General features: G+C 41.6%; 2 protein-coding genes across 8 annotated transcripts in view; both read right to left on the bottom strand.

Moving 5' to 3' along the window:
• RPL31 (ribosomal protein L31) overlaps nucleotides 1-17,635 on the bottom strand; it is a 288,373-nt gene that overhangs the window by 72,968 nt on the left and 197,770 nt on the right. The window lies entirely within an intron of this gene.
• The window catches only part of NPAS2 (neuronal PAS domain protein 2), a 97,276-nt gene that overhangs the window by 65,211 nt on the left and 14,430 nt on the right, over nucleotides 1-17,635 (bottom strand). For 2 of the 6 annotated variants that reach the window (XM_048961681.1, XM_048961701.1), the window contains one exon: nucleotides 2,632-2,730. The exons of the other annotated variants lie outside the window; for them this stretch is intronic. The gene's annotated coding sequence lies outside the window, so the exon portion shown is untranslated. Of the gene's footprint in view, nucleotides 1-2,631; nucleotides 2,731-17,635 lie in introns of those variants that run through there. 6 annotated transcript variants of the gene reach the window in all.

Below are 17,635 nucleotides of genomic sequence, written 5' to 3'. Positions count from 1 at the left end.
CTCTGGGGAAGGATTGGTGGAAACACAGGTAGTGATAAATCACTGAAATTGAAGAACATGTGGGTGTTCAGAAAGGTAGTTAGATGACTAAATATGGATTTCAGTGCTGAACTCTCAGCACCCAAAATTGAAAATATTGACCTTGATATACAGTGCTGGTCTTCAGTGTGCCTTAACACGGTGAAAGGATTTGCAAGGCTTCAATGTGGGTAAGTCACGTCCCAAAATATAGACTAAGCAGGACTGTATTCGTAAAGCAGGCAGGTGAGATTTTCCCATGCTGACAACACTACTGGGGACACTCTTATTACTCAAAACAGTGTTGTTCCAGAGAGAAAAAACAAGTCTGTAATTTCACAGACCAGACAACAAAAGTAGATGTTCCCATTTCATCCCCTGTTTTCCAAAGCCAACACAAATCTTGGCAAAGGAACGTATTTTATGAAGTTATGTGGACTGACTTAATGTATTAATCTTTACAGTGACACAGATTATTAGAAACTCAATGATATGTGGAATGTTTTATGATGTGCTTTCACTCTGATAAATAGCTAATCACCATATATTTGTGACAACAGAACATTACAGGAAGCAGTGATATGTGTTCTGAAAAACACCATCGGTCCTTTTATGCCCTCTGCATAATGTTCTGTCATCTGTGATGCTTAACTTTGCAGCGTTGCTTTCAAAAACACCAAAAATGTTCATAATGAAAACCCTAACATTTGTCAAATGCCTCCTTTCTGGTCTTTTGTGGTGGTGTTTTTATTTCCCCAAGTAAAAGTGCATTACATGCCATTTGACAGCTGGTAATTGTATGCGTATTGAATTAAAGCATTGATTTTAATTTTCAAAGTCAAACTCACTCTCTTTTAGCTGAATGAATTACTTTTTTCATTAGAGAAAATATTGGTGCTGGACTTCAGATACAGGATCTGAGCTTACACAGCCTGTCCCCAGGGATATTTTCTACTGCGCTCTTTTGAAATATTGAAAGGTTCTAACTTACCCATTATCCAGGAAAAAAAAAGAGAATAAATCTCCAAATGGTTAGCACAGCTCCTAAATTCATTGCTAGCTTTCAGCTATTTTCCATTGGATTCCAATTCCCTGGCTGCTAGGATGGCTTTTTGTCATATAGGGTAAGAAATAACAGGCCGGGCAAAGTGTGGGTGAGAAACCTTGAAAGAAACGCAGGTGCTGCTAGGAACTGCACAGATTATGCCATGAATATCAATCTATATTTGAGTCAATGGTAAGGAACATTTAAGAAGACTCTCTGGGAAACAGAGGCTCTCTGATACTTTCCCCTGTATTATCCTTTTCGTAGATCCAGATACTTTTCCCTCTCTAGTCTGCTCCTGAGGGGCTTAAGTGCAGACCACAGTAGACACTCTCATGTGGAAATCATAGGGGGGAAAAGAAAGAGGGATCATAGGTTGTCATCCCAAAGAGATGTTCGAAAAAGGACTGTAGCTTTGTGCCAAGTTTCTGAACACAGGCTTCTACTGCTATCTCAAAACCTAATCACCGTGAGCCAAGTCTCTGACCTGTTGCTCTTATCGTGCATTCAAAGGCATCTGCTGCTTCCTTATTCTTCGACTATCAAACCAATTATCTCTGGCTCAGTCTGGATTTTGTCCCACTCTGGAGTCTGTGAAGCTGTTCAGCCTGCCCTGACAACTGCCCCCTCCACCAGGGAGAGCCTTCTCCTCCCCTCTTCCTCTTGCAGCATCACCCCATCCCCAAGTTTGGCTACCTGCAGAGCTCAGTTGGGATGAGGAGACTGGAGCCTCTCTGCCCTCTCTCACAGTCCTGAGGAGGAGATCAGGCCGCTCTGCTCTCACATCAATAAGAAGCAGCAGCAAGTCCTTTGAAAGAAAAGGAGCTAAAGCCCTGTAAACCTGGCTTGGAATTATGGCCTAACCCTGTATGCCAAGCCGCTACAGCAGAGCTGGAAGGAGTGAGAGCAGCAGCTGCTGCCCTTCTGCAGACAGGTTTCCTGCTAATGAGGAATCACGTTTTGGACAAGGAATGTGCCCACTACCAACAGCTCCATCCATCCTGGACATGTGACAGTTGGGCTGAAGATTTTTTTGTCATGCCATGACTCTTCTATTTGTTGCATAGCGAGCTGAACAACAAAAAAAAAACTCTCTGCAGAGTTTAAGAATTAATTTTAATACTATGTTTCAATTCCTCCATGCCTCAAGATCCCGTATGTATGCCACAGCTTTCTCTTATTTCTCTATCTGGCAACTCAGTCCTTCTTCACAAGCACTGTTACAAAATCCAGGGATAAGACTTAATTCAATCCTATCTCCCACTGAAAAAAAAAAATAGTATGTGGAGAAAAGCAGATGATGTCCTGCCTCATGCATTTTTGCAGCTCTGCTGGTACACGTGAAAGAAAATGCTAGTCCACATTAGTTACTCTGGATCTTGTCTCCTCTAAAACCTGTGATTCTTTTTGCAGCTGTGCATTAACATGGGTTTCCTCTGAGGCATAATAAAAATATCACAGTAGTGACATACATCATCTTTTGGACGCCATGTTCTGTGATGAAATTTTTCACGGTACACTTAGTTTGCATTTGTCCAAAGTAACTGAAAGTGAGAATGTGCACTGACCTGCTCCAGAGCAATCGTATTAGCCACCAATAATGCAGAAGATCACGTGCGTCAATTTGACTCTGTGCAGCACAGTGTGTTTATTATTTCTGCAATAAACTGTGGAAGAAAATAAAGTGTGAGAGCGTTTCAGTCATGTCTAGCTGTCCTATTGCTATAGTATTACTTTAACAGTAGAAGCAGATTGGGGATATATACACAGGTCTTTTCTCTGTGTGGCACAGATATCTGTTTCACCAACCTGTTTTTGTTTCTAATTCTTATTTTAGCCAAACTCTTATAGCCTTTACAAATAGCCAATACATATGCTGATCTCTATTTCCACATTTAGACCAGCTACTGTTATACTGCTTCCATTTCAGTGTGCTAAAGGAAGCTACTGGTTCAGGAGTTTGTTGCTCATTTGAGGGGTAGCTGCTATTCTACGAAGGAAGGGAGCAATTGATGCAATTTCTTTGCTGTACAGCTTTCGCTCATTAATAAATTTGTTCTGTAAAAATTGAGGGTACAATTATGGATGAGGAGAGGAGATCATGCACACATTCAAATATTTCTTGATACCAGAATTAGGGAACCTGACACTAATCACAGCCATGCCCATAATGAGGATTTTCTGAGAAGCTGATGCTCCTTGGAATGCAAAGGCAAACCATACAGCAGCACATAGGGCTGTTATTATCTGGAAATAATAGGATGATAGCAGATCTTCATGTGGGGTTGAAAGAATTGTGAGCATTTCTGGCCTCTATCCAAGGACAGCCAGGAAGAATTTGGGGGAATTAGGGGCCTCTTCAAGAAATAAAGGTGCTGGCAGCCCTGGGATGATGCGGATTTTATACATGATTCTATTGTCACTAAGATTACACAAGCTTCCAGCCTTGTCTTTGCAAAATATTAAAAGATTTCAAATGGGCTTTACCCTAGAGAGACAGATTCCAAAAGGATGTTACACAAATAAAGTGATGAATGGGATGCCTATACATCGTTTATTTCCTCTTGGAATTGGTGACCTTCCATCACTCAGTAGTTTCCTTCACACTCCCTCACTTGTGAATTACAAGTTAATCAAGAGCACAATGGAAACAATGCATGCATAGCCTGCTCACTGCATTCATCTCTCTCCTCAGGGTGGATTACGGGTGTTGAAGTTGTAATGAGTTTTCTTTTAGTCCAGTTTTGACCTCAATTCTGACTTTACCAGCAAAAATGTATTGTGTGAGATTACACAAGATGTATTTGGAAAATACACTGGTGATCTGGGAAAGGGTTCGTGAAGCAGGATTAGTTTTAAAAAAGTAAGAACATCTCCTGGCTTTTAACCACTCTGATGTAAAGTGAGGAATGGGAATGGAAAAGAGGTCTCCTGTACTACCTCCTAAATCCTGCTCCTGGTTTTGCCACAGAGAATGATTTTGATGCTATTTCACACTTATCAGCACAGAGGAAGCAGTATTTCAGCATGCCGATCTGTTTTACAGAGCCTGAGCCTGGGCTTGTGGGACTTCCCCTCAGAGGGAATGCAATGCATCTGTTGCAAATATTTATTTTCAGACTATACAGATACACAATACCAGTGAATGGAATACCAGGAAAAACTGTTCTCACACAGCTGATAATACCAGTGGTAACAAAGAAGGAATTATTCTCATTATAGAGAAGAGTTGATCTGAAAGGTAAAGAGAGGTGGTAATTAATTTCCTTTAATAGTCACACTGGGATCTCCTGTAGTGTGCGGTCTGATGTTAATAATATATTTTCCCCCCTATAATTAATGTTCATGTTCTGTTCCTGGGGGATTCTTCTCCACTATTCTCAGCATTGTCATTACTCAAGCACACACAAGCAACTTGAGCACCTTGGTCGATGCAATATCTAACTCAAGCTCTGCTTCTCTTCCCTGTATCTGATCCCCTGCCAGGTGAGTGGCAAATGCCATCACTGGAACACGCAGCCTCAGGAAATCTGGGAAATAATGAAGCATTTTGCTCTATTTCAGAGGCACGCTAAATGCTAACAAAACAATAGGATAGCACAAAGAGCGAATGACCCCCTCTGCCTGTCCTGATTTCTGAGGTTTGATGTTCAGCGACAGGGAGGTGGAGACCGGCTCCTTGCTGACCTCATAGAGTCACGAGGCAGCGCCACAGCAGAGCGACTAGGGAAGACCTAGGACTTCAGAGGAACCCGTCGTTCTTGGGCTGTGTGCTGAGAATGCAGCAGGCAGAGAATGCAGCCAGGGCAGAAGCAGCACAGCATGGGCTTCTGCTGGCTGGCTGCCAGACTCTGGCGTAAACCAAAGCCCCCCTGAAATAGTTGCACTATGCACCAGAAGCCAGTCAGTAACAGAACTGTTCTAAAATCCTCTCACTAAACCATGCTGGATGTTCCCTGCATGCAAACATGGGGATGATTCTGCCCTTTTTTGGAAAGCAAAACATCTGAGTGATGAGCTGGTCCTTAACAGAAAGAGCAGAAAGGCAAAAAGCTTAGGAAGGACTAGGTAAACAAATGCTATGATGTTGTACCGGTTTCCCCTGGAGTTTTATACTAGTTTTTATTGTAGGGATCCTGCAGGACAAAGCTGCCAGTAAAGTTACTCTTCTCCCTTTACTTCTAAATTACCTTGAGTTTGCAATGGACGCTGATTTGCATTCACCATGTTTGAGAAGATAAGGATGACTCTGTGACTCTCAGCAGACATGAAAGAAAAGAACATGACATAGGGCTCAGATATATTCTTTCTGTTTGTGAAAGACAGCAGAGATGTGTGTTTAGGAGAACACAGATGCAAATGCCTTTTTTTTTTTCTTCTTTTTTTAAGGGGCAAAAACTTCCCAAAAGTGAATGTTTCCAGAGGTGCTACATCTCTGCTCTACCCTCCTACACTGCTGCTACAGTGCTCTACCCTCCATGCCTCCTGCTGCTGCCCACTCCTAATGCATGTTCCCACCTCAGCACATCTAGCCCTATACACTTACTGATTTCAGCTACAGAAATGTAGTCCAGGCAAAGATTTACGTTTTCTGGAAATGCCTTCATGTATAAAACATAACAGTTTCCTGAGCTTTTCTCCCCTTTAAGGAAAAACTGAAATACCTCCATGTTTCCTGTTAAGACTAGATTTTATTTACCTCCTTATGAATAAGAACAGTATTATGCCTAATTTTGTTTGCGCATATAAAATTCTCCAGATGTATGGCTGAGAAAAAAGGGTATAGTACTGAGAAAAAGAGAAAAAATCCTGGTTTTTGTATACAGCCTAGTATTAAAGACAGAGCTGTAATGCACACAAAGTGCTTCTTGACGTTTCTGGCTAGTTGACGTATCTCTAAAGCAGTAAAATTAATGAGTAAATAACTAGAAAGATGGAAAGAGAGTACTGCTATTACTGACCCATTAGGAAGGTTCCTAAGATTCAGAGACCCTATATAAGCTGGTTTAAGATCAAAATGCATAAATTCATACGACACAAATCCATCTTTCTAGAAGAAATGTTTGCAAAATCAGCATTCACATACAGGATATAGCTAATACAGCACAGTGACTTCATAATAACCTATCTGGAAACACTTTATTGTATGGAAAATACTTTGAAGGGTAAAGTTCCAGCCACTATTTTTAAACATTGCACATTCTCCTGCTCAATCTGACAAAATATGTTTCTCAAATACATTCCAGTCTTTCTCATGTTTTCCAAATTTATATTTCCTATTTTGCACTGAAAAAAAAAAATGAGGAAAGCAGAGAGAAAAAATGTTGTTGAAGGTATCAGTAAATGCCTGCATTCAGTCATCTGGTTAATGGAAAACTGAAATACAACTTCTCTTTACTGGACAAATTCAAATTTTCTGAAATCTTCAGTAAAAAGTAATTAGATGTAAGATACATAACAGCTCTTCACATTAGAAGTGTCTCATTTGCACATAACATAGAAGTTACTTGCAGGTGGTGTCCACTGGTGTAGGTGTTTCCCAGTATAAGTAGTCCTAAATGACCTGCAGCTTCTTCTCCCAAACTGAGTAACCAGCTTGAGACTTTGATCCAGGAGGCACTGCAGGCACAATGCAAACTGCCATGCAGATCCCAGTTCTGGAGACCAGTGAGGGACAGTGAGTCCCTGATAGGTTGCTTACGCCCTTAAACCACAAAGCTTTGGGGGCCATCTCCTCTGAACTAGCAGACATAACTTCCAATAAGAGAGCCTTAGTAAAGCCATGTAGTGGGGCTGCCTCATACTCTACCTTTCTGTTGCAACTGTAGACCTTCTAGTATCAAATCTAGTATCAAAGCTTCACGTGGGGAAATGGTTCTGCTGGAGCAGAACAGCAAGGAGGCTCTGAAGGCTGTTTTTAACAAACTGAGGAAAATAATTTTACATTTTGAGTTACATCGAGGATGCATCCTTTTGTCTAACACTCTTGTACCCACCTGGGAAGCCTGTGTCTTAGGATACACAGGTTCTGCTCATACCAAAAGCTTGTTTCTAACTAGAGGGTAACTAAAGGCCTTTTTAACACCTGTACTTTACGGATTTAGTATGCTAATGTGAAAACCTGTCTTGAATATCTGATCTGAGAATGTTTTACTTTCTTCTTCTGTACTCTTAAGTAGTTAGTCCTGCTAATTCAACTCCATCAGGATGAAAGGCATTAAATGAAATGTCTGGAAGGAATTAATTTAAGTGCTTATCAAAGACTGGTAACATCAGTTTTCACAGGTAAGTAAAATGAATGCATGTGAATGGAAATTAGATACATTGATTCAGCTCTATTGTGAAAACAGCTTGGAGATAATGCCCAGGAAAACATGCATCATGTTAATAGAACAACTACAATGACCCTGACTACACTAACTGCATTTCCACTTCATCAAAATCAGTGTCAAAATGCCGACAGCATAAAGCTCGTATCTGTTGGTGCCCATTTTACAATGGGGCTTTGAGAAAAAAAAAAAAATCATCCATCTCCTCTGTGAGGAGACCTCGTTGCAGCCTTCCAGTACTTAAAAAGGGATTATAAAAGAAGGGGAATCAACTTTTTACTTGGATAGATAGTGATAGGACAAGGGAGAATGGTTTTAAGCTCAAGGAGGAAATATTCAGATTGGATCTCAAGTTCTTTACAGAGAGAGTGGTGAGGTGCTGGCTCAGGCTGCCCAGAGAGGCTGTGGATGCCCCGTCCCTGGAGGTGTTCAAGGCCAGGTTGGATGGGGCCCTGGGCAACCTGGTCTAGTGCCAGATCTGGAGGTTGGTGGGCCTGCCTCTAGCAGGGAGGTTGGAACTTGATCCTTGGGGTCCCTTCCAACCCAAGGCATTCTGTGATTCTGGGATTCTATGATTCTTCCTCACTACTCACCCTTGCACAGAATAAACTGTTAAACTCAATTTGCAGCTGTGGGGACTCTTTTTTGCAGATACATAAGATTTTAAGGGCTATTATTAGTTTACTGAAATGAAATTGCTGTTCATACGAAAAGCTTCAGTGCAAAATCAGGACGAAATTACCTGAAACAAATATGGATTCCATGCCTTGCCAAAAAGACATGTTACAGCAAGGGCTATCCTGCTCTGGGTGGAGGCGTCTGGAAGCTAATGAGGATTCTCATGCACATAGTAGGAACAACACTGTTGAAGGCTGCAGCCCTACTTTAAAAAGGCAGAAGAAGTAACAGTTTCTTGAGACTGTGCCTCTGCTGCTGAAGAGAACAGTGTCTGGTCAGTGACTAGTTCAGCTGGAACAAATGAGCAAGTGGAGCACCGGTCACTGATGTGAGATTTCAAGCAGCTTACAGCTTTCTAGGCTTTGTTTACTTGCATGCAACATATGTTCATGAGTAAAGTTTCTTAGCATTCTTGCCTTTATCATATGCAGTTATCTGAATCCCACAAAGCAGCAGTTCCGATTGGAATGTCACAGGCTCTGGGACAAACCTCTTCTTGTACCTGGGTCCTCCTTGACACAAATGACCTAAAGTCATGTCTGTTATACAGGGTGAAGTTAGCAAGTTAGAAGTCCCTGGAGGCCCACTAGGCTGGCCTGTGTACAAATGCCATCAGAGCAAATGGCTTGTGAAAAACCCTGGAGCAGATATGGGCCACAAGAATACATTGAGACCAAGGGCTAGTGTTAGAGGCAACAAGTGGACTTGTGGCTGCAGGAGTGTTAAGTGGTAAATCCTGAAAGCTTGTCAGGGATGGATGAAGGCAGCTGGTATTGGCACTGAAGGACAGTATGTTAGTTGTGTTGTGGAGAAGAGCACATGAACTCTAAGCCAAATATGGAGCCAAACAAAGTCAGTAAAAAAGCCACCAGTAAAAAAACGGACTAGTCCTTGCTGTAGTCCAGCAGGCCTTGTTGTCTGTATCTGCAGACCAAGTACCTCAGACCCACTTGTTTTCAACCCTAGCCCTCATCCTAAATCTAATCCTGCCTTTAATTATCACCTGAAAACTCCTACTCCTTAATATTAACATTAGATTTGGGTCCAAAGTGTTCACTGATGCATGTTATGAGAGCTACATGGTGAGGGCCATATAGCTATGGACAGCCCTCTGATCAGGAGAGAAATTCATTACTATGCCCTGCAAGTCCTTCTGATCCAAAATGATATACTGTTGCTGGTTATGGCTATACTTAGAACGTAAAAGAGATTTTTTCCACAGCATCTTTCTCTTCCTTGTCTGCATAAAATATAAAGCATCACTCAGTTTTTGTCCCATTGGAGAATTCCTTTGGAAATCCTTCATGGCGATGTGGCTGCCCGGTGCTATTGCTGTTCTGCACCAAGAGGCTTTTATGGAGGTTCACTCGCACGCCTACGCTGGCATTCCCCAGCTTCCCTAAAGATAAAGTAGGTGTTACAGCCGAAGCCTGAGGGTCTGAATAGCCACCTTTATATCTTGCTTGAGCCCTGTTTGCCACATAAACTAGCTTCCTGGCAGCAGACTGGATGCTTTTAGAAGTGTGGAGATGGGAAAATGCAAAGGTAGTATTTCTGCTTTAAGGCTGTGCAGGAATGCCCCAACTGGAATGTCCTACATGGAGAGCAGCCCACACGCAGGGCAGTGAAAGAGTTGCTGTCTTAACTGCTGTAATGCACATTTGACTGAAATCTTTGGTTCTGAAGAAGCTGCATTTTTCTGGCACATATCTAGGAAAGTAGATTCTCAGTTTGCTGCCAGGTGGGAAGGAAGAGTTAAGTTTTTAAGAGCACTGAGTGGCACATTAGCAAGTGTAAATGCATCCAAAAAAATGAAAAAGGACTGTATCACTGCTTCTGATTCAGTGTTCTTTGCCAAATAACACTCTCGCAGTCACCTTTTCTTCCTCAAAAAGAACAGGTTGCGACAGATTGAAGTCTTCTCCCCTGCTATGTCAGGAGCCTTTATGTGACAATTACAACATCATTTTTGTTTTATGATCAGCTGAAGTCAGTTCAAAACAGCACTTCACCTCACACACGAAATAGTATGGCTTCATGTGACAGGACTGCAGTTTGGCAGAAGCAATTCCTCATTTACAATCTGCTTTCTTCTATGTCAGTGTTTTCCACCCAGTGCAGAGTAACTTCAGTTTTGAAGTCAGTCAGGCTTATCTGGAGGAATGACTCATCTAGGGCAATCAGAGTAGCCTGCTCCTGCATGCACTGAGAAGCACTCAAATGCTGAGCAGTGGAGGAGGAGAAAAACTACAAATCCGAGACAGGAAAAACCTTGGTCCTTCCTTCCAGATAAAATCTGTGATATTTGTCAGCAGCTCTGTGAGTTGCAGTGCTGGCACTCGAAAGGGGAATTTCTTTATCTCCCCCCTTTCCATGGTGCTTTCCTTTTTCTCCTGTTCCACCCAGCTCACATGCCACGGGCAGAGCTGGCCTCAGAAACTTCAGAGAAGCCAGCTGGCTGTATGTGAGCCCCCAGATCAGGGGATCCTGTCGATGTAATCTACAACACCGTGTTTCTAGCTTTTTTTTTGTATGTCTGCAGTACAGCAACTAGCCAAGAGCAGGCCTAAACGCTGCAGTGTTCAGTGTGATTTTGGCTTCCGCTGACAATTCGCTCTTTCACATCATCCACTGGACCTATGAAAATAATACAGCATTTCCCATTAGTAATCTCTCCCACTTGTGATTTCTTTTCTTTGTGGCCAGAGGAGATGAAGTGCGCAGTTACCCCACAAAAAGCTCTCCAGAGCAACCACCATGAATTCAGGAAACCTGGCCCTCAGCCCATCCACTTTTCCTGATTTTGAGCAGTTCCTATTTAATTTCTCTCCTGGCTGCTTTTCCTTTTAAAAATGCTTATCTTTTAAGGCTAAACACATGAAAACACAGTGTTCCTAAATATGAGAGGACGCACTCAAGTCTGCCTGAAGCCTGCCTCAAGCTAGTCCTGCACAGACCCAAGCGCTGCCCACAGGCGGCAACATCATGGTCAGAGCCACAGGTGGTTGTAAGCAGGCACCACCAGCAAGCAGCTCCATTTCATCTGACTTCTAAATCCTACACTAGGAGCAGTTTTACACATGTGGAGCAACTCACTGTAGATGCAAGTCACTTAATTCAAATCCGGAAGGAAGCAATTGCACATCATAAAGTGCTGCAAGCTGTGAAACTAGTACAAGTTAACATCTTACTGGATGGTGTCAGAAAGCTCTTTGAAGGTCATCTGAGGTCTGTAGGGTCTGGCATATAGTATCACAAAGCTTAAAGATGCTCCATAGCTTTGATATCTTTATCTTTCTCACAAATTTAGTTGATATTGGCCAACAAATCAGAATGTAGCTAGACAGGCACACGTACAACCACGTAAAACATGATCAAATAATCCTTTATTCTCCCAAGAAACTGAGCAAAAAAATCCATAGTTTTGAACTCAGTACCCAAAACAGGCAGGTTTCCAGGACCTGTAAAGATTTACAAATCAAAAAGTTAGAGGTTACAATGTCTAATTTTTAGTCGCATGGATTCTTTCTTCTTACCTAACTTGAGGTATTCTCAGTACAGATGGCTGACAGCAGAGATAACTGTTAAAATGGCCTCTGTAGTCAGCGGAGAGAAACAGCAACTCTTAGCCTCAACCCATTTCTAAGAAAGTTATTAACATCAATCAAATATACCATGCTTGAGAAGTGCCCTGATAGTAAAGGCTCAGACTAAGCACCCCCCTCTCCCTCTAGTCCCCCAGTACCTCATGAGACCTACACTACTGATTTTCTATTTTCTTTCCATTCTTCTATTCTCTTTTTCTATCTTTCTATCTTCTATTCAAACTTCACAGGTACCAGCCTGTAATCAGCTAGGTTTACAGAATCACAGAATCACAGAATGGCCAGGGTTGGAAGGGACCTCAAGGATCATGAATCTCCAACCCCCCTGCCACATGCAGGGCCACCAACCTTCCCATTTAGTGCTACACCAGGCTGCCCAGGGCCCCATCCAACCTGGCCTTGAACATCTCCAGGGACGGGGCATCCACAACCTCTCTGGGCAGCCTGTTCCAGCACCTCACCACTCTCTCTGTAAAGAACTTCCCCCTGACATCCAGCCTAAATCTTCCCTCCCTCAACTTAAAACCATTTTAAGGAGTTTAAGGAGATTGTGGATGCCCCATCCCTGGAGGCATTCAAGGCCAGGCTGGATGTGGCTCTGGGCAGCCTGTCTGGTGGCTGGTGATCCTGCACATAGCAGGAGAGTTGAAACCAGATGATCATTGTGGTCATTTTCAACCCAGGCCATCCTATGATTCACTGATTCTATGATTCTCCACCCTGAATCCTACGGAGAACCTGCTTCAGTACTTTCTCCCAATGGTTAGAGGAACTCTACCTGATAGCCTAAACTTTCTGTACCTATGTATTGGAAGTTTAAACCTTTTTGCTCTTGGGATAATTTGTGCTTTAACTTAAATAGCTTTCCTTCATGTTTCCTTTTCATCTACCTTCCAGGAGCAATCACACTGACTCTCAGGCTCCATTTTGCTCAGCCTTCTCATGTGCACGATTCCTGAATCAGACTCCTCTTCACCTCCAAAAATGTACAAGGAAAGTCCCTTGAAGGGGGAAAAATGTCTTTTTAACTTTGTGTATGTAGTGATCCTTTATTTATCGTTCCTTCAGACTTGTGCCCTGTCCTTTAGTTTGTCCTCTGCTTACATGGCCATTTCACAGTGAGAGAGAAAAATGTGTTAAACATTCAGAAGCAGAATTGTACAAGCACTATATGGGGGATTCAGGGCTAAGAGTCTGAAGTCACTCTAAGTTCGTTCCTGAAAAATCATATGGTTGTCAGACTGGGCAAATCAGAGATGTCCCTCTGATTTCCGTATTTCTTGGGTTCTGAAAACCTAACTGAAGGGCATTAACATTTGGCTGCACGTTTTAGAGATAAATTACAAATGAGAACATTGAGCACATCCCAGAAGTTATGGTATTTCCTTTAGATATTTGATATTCCATGCAGCCGAGTGCTGCCTCAAGACTGATGAAAACTTCTACTGTATGCTTGATTTATGATCTATTTGGAGATAAAAAAAAAAAAAAAGTGCACTTAATACTTTCATTTCTTTGTTTCCTCCTTTTTTTTCTTTTTTTTTTAATAACCAGGCCACAGTCCAGGAAAAGTAAGTTTTGCGGATATGTTTATCGACCCCTTGCCTTGTGATTTAGTAATATACATCAGCTGGTACTTACTCTCACATAAATGAAAACCCGATGAGGAAAGATATTGAGCACATGTTCTAAAATAAGTATATGCCTTAAACATGCTATTAAATTGCAGTGCTTGTCTTTCCTCATTTTCTGGATTTTTCCATTTCCTTTCCTGGAGTATTAATTCCTCTGGGGCATATAATAAAGTCCTTACTCAGACAAAACTACTTTTCTATTTACTTTATGTTGAAAACTGCATGAGACAGTAATATCCTCGAGACGAAGAATTTCTTATCATTTAGATCTACAAAATAAAATTGTTTTTTCATAGATTCATGGAATTGTTGAGGTTGGAAAAGACCTCTCAGATCACCCAGTCCAACCACCAGCCCACCCCCCCCCATGCCCACTAGCCATGTCCCCCAGTGCCACATCCACATGATTCTGTAACACCTCTGGGGACACCAACTCCAAAACTTCCCTGGGAAGCCTGTCCCAATGCTTGGTTAGTCTTTCTGAGGCAATTTCCTCTTGTCCTGTAGCTGTTATCTGAGAGAAGAGGCCAACCTCCATGTCACCACAGCATCCTTTCAGGTCGCTGACGAGAGTGATAACGTCTCCCCCGAGCCTCCCTTTCTCTAGACTGCACAATCCCAGTTCCCTCAGCTGCTCCCCATAAGACTTGTGCTCCAGACCCCTCACAGCTTCATTGCCCTTTTCTGGAATGCTCCAGGACCTCAATGTCTTTCTTGCAGTGAGGTGCTCAAAACTAGGTGCAGTACTTGACACCATAACTTTTGAATAAAATAATGTAAATTTTATCATTCTTTACTGGTAGGAATTTTCTTAAATTCCAGAGAGGGCTCCCATTTTGTAGTCATGGTGTTTACATAACCCTTCTGCTTGACCTCTGATGGCTCACATGCACCAAATTTTCATACTGCTCATGTTTAAAAATTACACTGAAAATAGTCCTGATCCTGCATGGAGGCCACTCTTGTGGTTTCAGTACTCTCATCTGTTCTGTTCAGACAATCACACACTTTGGAAGAGAAATTCTCTTTGATTATTGTCCTTTCCAGCATTTTTTTTAATTATTACTTTTTACTTTTTTTCAAGGAGTTTCCTTGTGTGTGTGCCTTTTCCTCCACACTTAGACCTTTAGCTCAGCCTATTGGTTAATGGGCTGCAGGCCCTTCCCTGTGTCAAGGAAATAAGTTAACATCATCATGTCACGTGCCATCTCACATTGTTTTTTTTTTTGTAATTGTAATTTCAATGGTCCCTTCAAAACCGATGAAATTTATAACACACCAGGAAGGCTCCCTTAGATTAAGCTGTTTTCTTATATACTAAAGGATGATCATGAAACATTAGCCATGATACATCAGCTAAATGGACCGAAACTTTAACACAAGGTGGATGACCTAGAGCTAGAATTTGGTACCCTTTCTCATTATTACTCTGCATGTATTTTCAGTTTATTCACTGGGAATACTTGTGAGACAGTCACTGTGATTAAGAAGGTCAGAATCTATCCCTATTGACAAAAGCTTATTTTAACACGATTTCTTTTGTACAGCTTTTGCTTGACTAGCAAGCACTTCATCAGGTGAGTCATCCCCTTTCACTGGGTCTAAAGCTTGCACAGTTTGATCTGTCAAGATTTATGGGCATGTATGCATATACCCCATTAAGCTACACCACTGAAGAGGAGGATGCTGTGTTGGAATAACAGGACACTTGCTGTGAGCAAGTAATATTAGAGTTGGGCTAGAAACACATTGTAAGCATGCTGGCAAAGGAGATGATTCCTCTGAAAAGGGATCAGAGCTGGGGCTGATATTCAAGCAGCTCTTTCTGGAGTAGAAATCACAAGCCTGAAAGCGGTGTCCCAGTTTCCCAGGCAATATAATGGGGAAGTGGGCCACACTGGGGGAGGATTCACAACCCACTGGGAAAGATCTGTTGCCTCAGTGTAGAAGGCACTGGGGCTCTGTATTCCTTATCCTACAAGTGGCACGTGTAGGTGTAAGCAAGGCTTGATTTGAAGCCACTTTCTCCTCAGAAGTCCTGTAGGACATGCATTTCTCCTGCTCACTCTGTAAGCAACCCAGGCTTTGGCTCTTGAGTGCTCAAGGCCCAAATCTGGGGGCTGGGAAAATGAAGGAGTTCTTCCACCACTCCTCCTTTTTTTTCCCCTGCTTGTCTTCACTGCTAATTCCTCCTCCATCTACGGGCTGATTCAATTCAGTAATTTGGCAAGAAGATAGCCTCTGGCTTTTATTTTTCTGATTTAGAGAGCTGAAGGAACTTCTGCAGGAGTCTCACCAGGTCAGGTAGCAAAAAGCAATTGGCAGAAGTGTCGAGCTAGGAGCAGGGGATGGGTGGGAGCTGGCAAGCTGGCATTTGCCAAACCAAGGGTGCAAGTGGGAGCAGCCCTTCACCATTTAGGGTAAGCCAGTGGTAGAGTGGACATCAATGAGCTTTAGCCTGTTGTGAAAACACACTTTCCCCTTTAGGAGATCTGTGAATCATCCCAGCTACTCACAGCTATTTCCCTGCATGGCCTCACAAGGGGCAATTGTCAATTTTGTCTCACACCATTAGAAATTGATTTGGGAAAGAACACCTCCACCTTACCCTGATGACTGAGACAGCATTTTTCTGAGTGCAAAAAATATCCTCATAGTTTTCCATATCACATAATTAAATTGAAGCAGTTTTATTTTAAATTAAAATTCACAATATCTTTCTGGAAGGTTGCAAAGCCAACTTAAAGTAAATGCTGACCAATTCTATTTTATTTCTTATCAAGTCTTCCTTTCATCTCACACTATGAACCAGAGAAATGCCTGAGTTTTTCCCTCAGACTTTGATCACCGCATTACCATGACAACAATGTATTTACTGTAGCTATAATGGATGGACTTCAGATGTCAACTGGGTCCCTTGGAAGTCCATGGGGAGCTTTTGGTCTCCTCATACCACAGTAAATGAAAGAATGATTCTCTCGCCTGAAGAGCTATCTAACAGGTAACTCGTATTTGCTCTCAAATTCCGCTGCTCTGCCAGCAACGTCCACTGCCTTCCATCCGTCTTAAATCTACCAGCTGTTTTAATGATATGGGAAAACAGGTCAAAATTTTATTTATTGGCATGCTTTGTGCTTAGCTGACTGAAGACCATAATCCAACAAGCTAATGCATCAATCTGACAGGATGTGATGCATGGACATGGTGAAGGTGTTTATTGTTACTGTTTATGTTACTGTTCTTTCCAGAGCATTACAGCCTTGCACAGCAAGAGAGAAATGTGTAAGGCTTTGTTCTTACACAGCTCACAACTAAAGGATGGTATTTTTGCGTGTATATAGACTTGGTGCATAAAAATATATGATAGAAACAAGACTATTATGCTCCTGAAGACATTGATACATGGAGTAATCAAGTCACTTCACCAATAAAATAACCTTTCAGCTCGAGGACAAGCTTTATACCTTATTGAATTACAGATACAATACAAAACAGCACATGTAATTCCTGATCAGGATGCAAGAAATAACTTAGTTACAGCAAGTTTCTTAACATTTGTTTTCTTATGTTAAGGACTTGATGTACAGATAACAAAAACCCTTTTGCACAGGGATCTACAGGGAGTAAAGTATAAATATATATACAGTTTTTCAACAATGCGTGTCAATCTGCTCCTAAAAGATGCAATTAGAAGATCAGAAAGCTAAGTTAAAAGCCCATTTGATCTCAAGAGTTTGGCTACATACTGACAATTTTGGAAATAATTCCTATCAGAAAGAACTGTTGAAGCTTTATATAGGTCTGAACATATACTACTTATATTTTCTCAGATACAAAAACAGTGCACATTTCTTTAAAATGAAATTGTATCAGCAGTCATAAAGATGACTCTAGATTCTAGGAGAAAAATTATTAGTCTATTAAAACCAGTTAACATTTTTTAATTTAAAATCTTGAAAAGCTTATTTAACCATACCAAAACATATCACAGGATCAGAAACACCTGAAAATGAGCAAGAAAGTAGTACTGTGTGCCCAGTATTAATCATTTCTCAGGTATGTAAACTTCAAAATACAAATGCCAGATTCCACAGCAAATTTAATCTTTTAAACTACCTTTAAAGCTATATAAAGTCTTAGAAAAAGTTTGTAGGGAAATACGTTTCCACTAAACTAAATGCATTTTTTTTCTTTGACCTGCCTCAAGCTTGCTGAACCACAAAGGACACCTCTTTAAAACAGACAAAGAGGGCCAAAGTAGTCATACTACTGGAAAGTTGTGAAGGGAACGGAGCAAGATAGGAAATAACATTGAATAGCCTCATT

The sequence above is a fragment of the Lagopus muta genome, chromosome 1 (assembly GCF_023343835.1).
Source record: "Lagopus muta isolate bLagMut1 chromosome 1, bLagMut1 primary, whole genome shotgun sequence".
NCBI lineage: Eukaryota > Metazoa > Chordata > Aves > Galliformes > Phasianidae > Lagopus > Lagopus muta.
This window is presented reverse-complemented; position numbering and strand designations above follow the sequence as displayed.